Below are 6,249 nucleotides of genomic sequence, written 5' to 3' on the forward strand. Positions count from 1 at the left end.
TTTTGTATCTTATGATCATGACATATTAATATATTTAATATGTCATGATGGACAGTGCTACATATTGGCTAGTATCTACTGTCAGAACAACCACGGAGCAACAAGATCAAGTAGAATTCAAAAGACGTCTACCAGTGGAGCAAAAAGATGAACACAGTTGTGGGTGGAGAGTTGCCTACAATTGCATGTTGTTTCTTAGAGAGATTTTTGATTTGGAGTTACCAGTCAAAATGGAATCATATATAGAAGCCGATCTGCTAGCATTTCGGGCTGAGAGTATTTAGTGTCTAATTACTACCATTGGGAAACAACCTGAAAATATGACTACATTGCAGCATGTATAAAACCTTATCTTTATACTTGTATGCTTGTTCAAGCCTTTAATTGGGATGTGTAAATCTCATAACATTTTTATATTTTCCTCCAAGAGGAGAAGAGACTGAGTCTAATGAAAGCATGCTATCTTTATACTTCTATGATTATTTAAACCATTATTTTTATTTGGGATGTGTAAATCTCATAACTTTTTAAAATTTTCCTCCAAGAGGAGGAGAGACTCACTCTAATGAAAGCATGTATGAAACCTTTTTAAATTTTTGCTCCAAGTGGAGGAGAGACTCACTCTAATGAAAGCATGTATGAAACCTTATCTACTTGTTTAAGCCTTTATTTGGGATGTGTACATCGCATAACTTTTTTATATTTTTATGGAAGAAGGAGGATGTGGAGGACATAGCAAGTGAATAATAATACGATGTAGACTACTCTCTCAATAAGATGAGTCATGAAAATATGAATCTATTGTAGCAGATTGGAAGTTCCTTCACTGCTATGTTGTTAATTCGACAACAACCTCATTTTTTTGAATCTGGTGAAGAAGAGATTTCAATCCTCTTGAATCCTAAGAATGAGGTTAATGTCAAAGTCATTACAACCATCCTCAGGTTTGATGCAGCCTTTTCCTTGGCTTTATACTTTGCTTATTTTGATTAAACCCAAGAAGCTAATACTTTTTTTTTTAATATAGTAATGTTATAGCAAATTTTCTGCAAAATATACAAAGCGTTTCATATATGCTTGATCCTCGTATTTCGGAAGTGCTTAGCAACAAAGAAGAAACCATAGAGGATGTTTGCAAGTGGTTGAAGCACGTTCCTATGAATGATGCATGAGTTATTTTTACAGCATATTATGAGAAGTAAGCATCAAACCCTACTTGTTTTTTCTATTGCATTGCTAGAATTGTCTCAAACACAGTAATTATACTTTATTGATAATGTAGCTCACATTGGAGTCTGGTAGTCGTGGACATCCTTACACTCTCTTCTTTCTTGCATCATAGTCCATCTCCCTTTCTTTATCATCTCCCCACCCATGGATGTCCTTGGCATTGTCGAAGACGTGGAGTTCGGAATTAACAATCTCAAAGAATGGATTGCTGACCAAGGAGCACAGAGAGAGGCCAGAATTCGACAAGGTTCTCCTTTGACACACATGGAGAGAGAGGAATTTGACATACAAAGGCTCGGGGGGGTCACTATGTATAAACCCTCTATATCACGTGCGTTCAAGGCCTACATTGAAAATCCCTTATCTGTAAATTTTTTCATCAATAAAATGTACCCCTTTTCTATACAAATCTGTAATTTTTTTCCAAAACTATTTTAAATAGTCCCTTATGTATATTTATTTCTGTAAATTTTAGAAATAAAAAATATCCTTATGTTGAACTCATGTGATAGGGTTACATATGATGAGTGACCCCCCCGAGCACAAAGGCACGCAGAGAGGGAGAAGACTCTCAAGATAGTAGAGAGTGAAAGACTTTTGAGACGTATGATAAAAGCACGACAAGATCTCTTAGACTTCTTAAGTAACCTGCATTATCGCAGCTCTCGTCATGGGTGATTTGATGCGGATGCTGAGAGAACAATAAGAGCCTCTCAGAGAAATTATAAAGAAACAATTTGTGATTGCTTAAATTTCTTCTTCGCATGTAATTATGTTGAGGATACAGCTATGGAGGCAGTGAAAGATTGGGTTGTTGAGAAGATAAGAGAGACCAATGATAAGATCTTCTAGACTTTGGGTGATTAAGAAGATAAGAGAGACTGTATTAAGGTGTTTTTTGACACCATATGTCTTTGAGTGATATGATCTACTTCGTGTACAAATGTCATTTTTTCTAATTTGATTTTTTAAAATCTTACTTTTTGTCTCTTTTAACAATGTGATGTCCTCTATTTTTAATGTACTCTAGTTTTAATAACATCTCACGTCATTTTTTCTAATTTGATTTTTTAAAATCTTCCTTTTTGACTCAATGTTTTGTTTTATAAGAGCCCCTTTTTTTTATGTTTTATCCAAAATTATCTCACAAAATGAATTTGGACAGTGCACGAGTCCAAAATTAATGAAATAGGTGTTAATGGGTTTCATTGGATATTTTGAGCTCTTTTGACTAGAGTGCTAACTTCAAGAAGATACTAGGTAAGGCCATGGATAATGTCCCTATCTCTCTCCATGAGTACACTATTCCCATCGGGGATGATTCATCTTCCCCAATTCATTTGATCGAGAGAGATGCAGCCCTTACTGTTCTCCTTGCGACTAGCAAGTTTGATGAGGATGTTGGCGAGCAACCCGAGGGTTCTCGATCCACAAGTGTTGGAAGAGGTCCATCAACAAGTGGTGGAGGAGATGACCTAAACCTAGACCTGGAGCTTGAGGAGCATACTATTAACCTAGCTGAGAAGCAAGTTGAAAGCGAGGTCATCTTATCTTCATATTCAACTCGTGCATATCCATCCTCTACCTATAATCCAGATGAGGCAACAACCAAGCCACACCTTGCTTTGGTTGATCCAATCAGGATTGAGACTAAGGATTACCTTACCCTATTGGAAGTGATGGAAGAAACTAGTCTCCGAGAGGATGAGGTGCTATGTCAGCTCTTGAATGACACTTTTGATGGTCATTGACCTTGATGCTCCAGTCAATCCAGCAATTGATGGGATTGCATGCTTTGATGACCTGAGCCTCACCGATCTAGAGGCAATCCAACTAACATAGAAGGCAATCAAGGATGCCACTAGAGTATGACATGTCCGATGAGCGGTTCATGAATTTGCAGAGGGAATTGTTCGGAGAGAGAGATGAAGAATCTGGCACCTCAAGCCAACTTGAAGTTCAAGACCAACCACAAAAGGGAGTCCAGTTGGACACTGTAGCTGATCCACTCTGCGATGAGGCAAAAAAGGTACATGTAGCTTTGTCAGCTTCATCATGTGATTCAAAATCATTAACATAATTCTAGGTTCCATTTTAGCGACAAAAGTCATTACTTTTTCTTCAACTGGTAGGGAATAAAAAATAGGGTTTAGAGTAGAAAGCCCAACCAGATTTTATGACTTTAAACCCAGGACATCTACCACTGGCACTTGCATGTGCCACTCCATTTCTGGAAATAATTAGGGTTATGGTTTTGTAATTTAGCAAAAAAATATTTTAAACAAAACAAATTTGGGAGGCCACTCACACCCTAGCAACCATGTGCATCATTTAGTGCTCTGGTCGCATGATGTTGGATTTAGGGTTTTCAAGGGGTTTTTTGGCTTGAAAATGATGCACATGGTTGCTAGGGTGTCAGTGGACTCCCAAATTTGATTTAGGGAATAAAAAATAAGGTAAATGGGTTAGGGCACAAAACCCAACCAAATGCTATGATTTTAAACCTAGGACATCCTACCACTGTCACTTCCCCTACCACTTGCCCTTTCCACTTGCCCTGCCACTTGCCCCTGACACGTGCCCCTGCCATTTGCCCCTCCCACTCCATTATTAGGGTTATGGATTTTTCACAGATGAAAAATAATATCCTTAAAATTTTATATTTGGGAGGCCACTAGGACCTAGCAACCATGTGCATCAATTTTATGCCAAAAAACCCCTGCAAGCCAAAAATCCAAGCTCTAGTCACACGATGTTAGATTTTGGGCTTGCAGGGGTTTTTTTGGCATAAAATTGATGCACATGGTTGCTAGGTCCCAGTGGCCTCCCAAATATAATTTTTTAAGGATATTATTTTTCATTTGTGAAAACCCTTATTCTTATTAATTCTTGAAAAATGATATTTTATTAATTTATATAATCTTTGGATTTCGATGTAATATTTTGGTTGCAGGATATCATATGGGTTGATGAGTATACCAGACACAAGGGTGGAACCAGAGGGTCTTATGGTGGGGGGATGGCTTCGATCGACCACTACATTGATAGAGGGGCTCAACACATTTGGTGTTCCATCGACAATTATCGCCGAATGGAAAGATGAACATCATGAAGTTTAGGGTCCTCAATCAGATGGTGAAGATGAGGCCCCCATCCGTCCTACTACCAATCATGTTGTTCTGATTAGGTGTAGTGTAGCTTTATTTTTTTTCTTAAACACATGATCCGGTCTGCTACACAGTATTATAGCTATTGTAGGGAAGCTGGCATTATAGACCCCCATTATATAGAGAATGAAATTGTGCAGCCCTCTTTGCTTCAACAAGCAAAAAAGGGATCTAAGCCAAGTAGGAAGAAGCATAGACTAGAGTAGCTTATGCATTCAAGCTTTGATGATCTTTGTGATACTACTCTATGTCAATAAAGAATACCATTTTCAAATTATTTTCTCTTCCCGCTACAAAACATTGTTTCCTTTTCTATGTTAAGTACAATTGAGTATTATTTTCTTTTGCATGTTCTATTGAGATTTGATGTTTATTATTTCATTTTGCTATTGTATCATCATCATAAAGTCTTTCGTAAGTAAATTGAGATTGCATGTAAGTAAATTAATAGATTGCAAATACACTAAAAATAAATTTAAGATTGTACATACAAAGACAATTCTAAAAAAGACATTTTATTGTATTAATTCCCATTGGCAGAGTACAAGGTAGATGCCCATAGGCAAAGTACAAGATAGATGCCCATAGGCAGAGTACAAGGCGAAGCATACAAAATCCCTAAGTGCCCGTGGGCTTCCTAAGACATACAATAAATTGTATGTCTATGACGGTCATCATGACCCTTTTCCTATGGATGGCAACCAATTGGGTGTCATCCATGAGGTCTATTAGGTTGGCCTCAGCTGCATGCTGCATGGCAAGCAAGGCATCTCTAGAAATACGCCACAGAGCCTCGACAACTCCACACCTATAAAATCGGGACATTGGGCTAAGGTTGAGGTCTTGCATGACCTCATGTGCCACCCTTATGAAGCTCGCCATCAAGATGAGCAGATTGATGGACTTCTAAAACTTTCTGATCTCCCGAAGTGCCATCATCCCTAGCTTGAATCTATATTGCCTCACTGGAGGAGGGCCTCTTTGCCCTTGATGTGGAGGGCCTCTTCTTGTTGTTGAGGGCCTCTTTGACCTGCACTTGGAGCTCGGGCACCTCTCCCCCATTGGCATGGACCCTGATTGTCTGTTCTTGCCTTGGTCCTCTGCTTTGTGTCCTTCGTTGTTCCTCTTCCTCACACTCCTCTCTATGCTCTCCAAGTCATCCATCTTTATAAGAGGATCTTCTTGTTCCTTCCTCTAGGGCCCTCCTCTTGTGCCTTCCTTTGTCCCCCTTGCTCCTTGTATGGCTTCTGGATTGGCAATTTCTCCCTACGACACGGATCATCGAGGGGAGATGGGGGGAGGCTGTCACTCTCTGTCTTTGAGTCTAGAGGTGGGTCTGGCTTTGCCAATCTCTATGGTGCCTTGTTTGGCCATGGGGGATAGAGAGAGTGTGCGAAAGAAAGGGTGAGGGTGCGAGAGATAGGGTGTATATTCGGGGGCAAGTGGGAGGTGATGTGGGAGTGGAGAGCTCTTTAAAGAATGAAATAAAAATGAGGGCACATGTTCTTTTATATAGGGCCCAAAACCCTAAATTTTAAAAATACTTGTTTCTATAAAAACCCCGTAAAAAGTAAAAGTAGTGCAACCTTGAGCTAAATACTTATAGTTAACATCCAATAACACAAAATTTCTCATTTATACTGCAATTCATGTCCATTATACATTGGCTTTATTGGAAATCACATACTAAAATTACAAAGAAATTTTGAAACTTATGCATGGGCATCCACATTGGAAGAGTCTACACCATCATTTTCATATGTTTCCACCCATATGCGACCTTGTCTACGATGGTTTGCACACCACCTTGCATGATTCTATCTTGCATTTGATGACTTGTATATTCTTCTTC

The sequence above is a fragment of the Dipteris shenzhenensis genome, chromosome 19, assembly GCF_047967505.1.
Source record: "Dipteris shenzhenensis isolate YYH24624 ecotype China chromosome 19, Dip_SZ_1.0, whole genome shotgun sequence".
NCBI lineage: Eukaryota > Viridiplantae > Streptophyta > Polypodiopsida > Gleicheniales > Dipteridaceae > Dipteris > Dipteris shenzhenensis.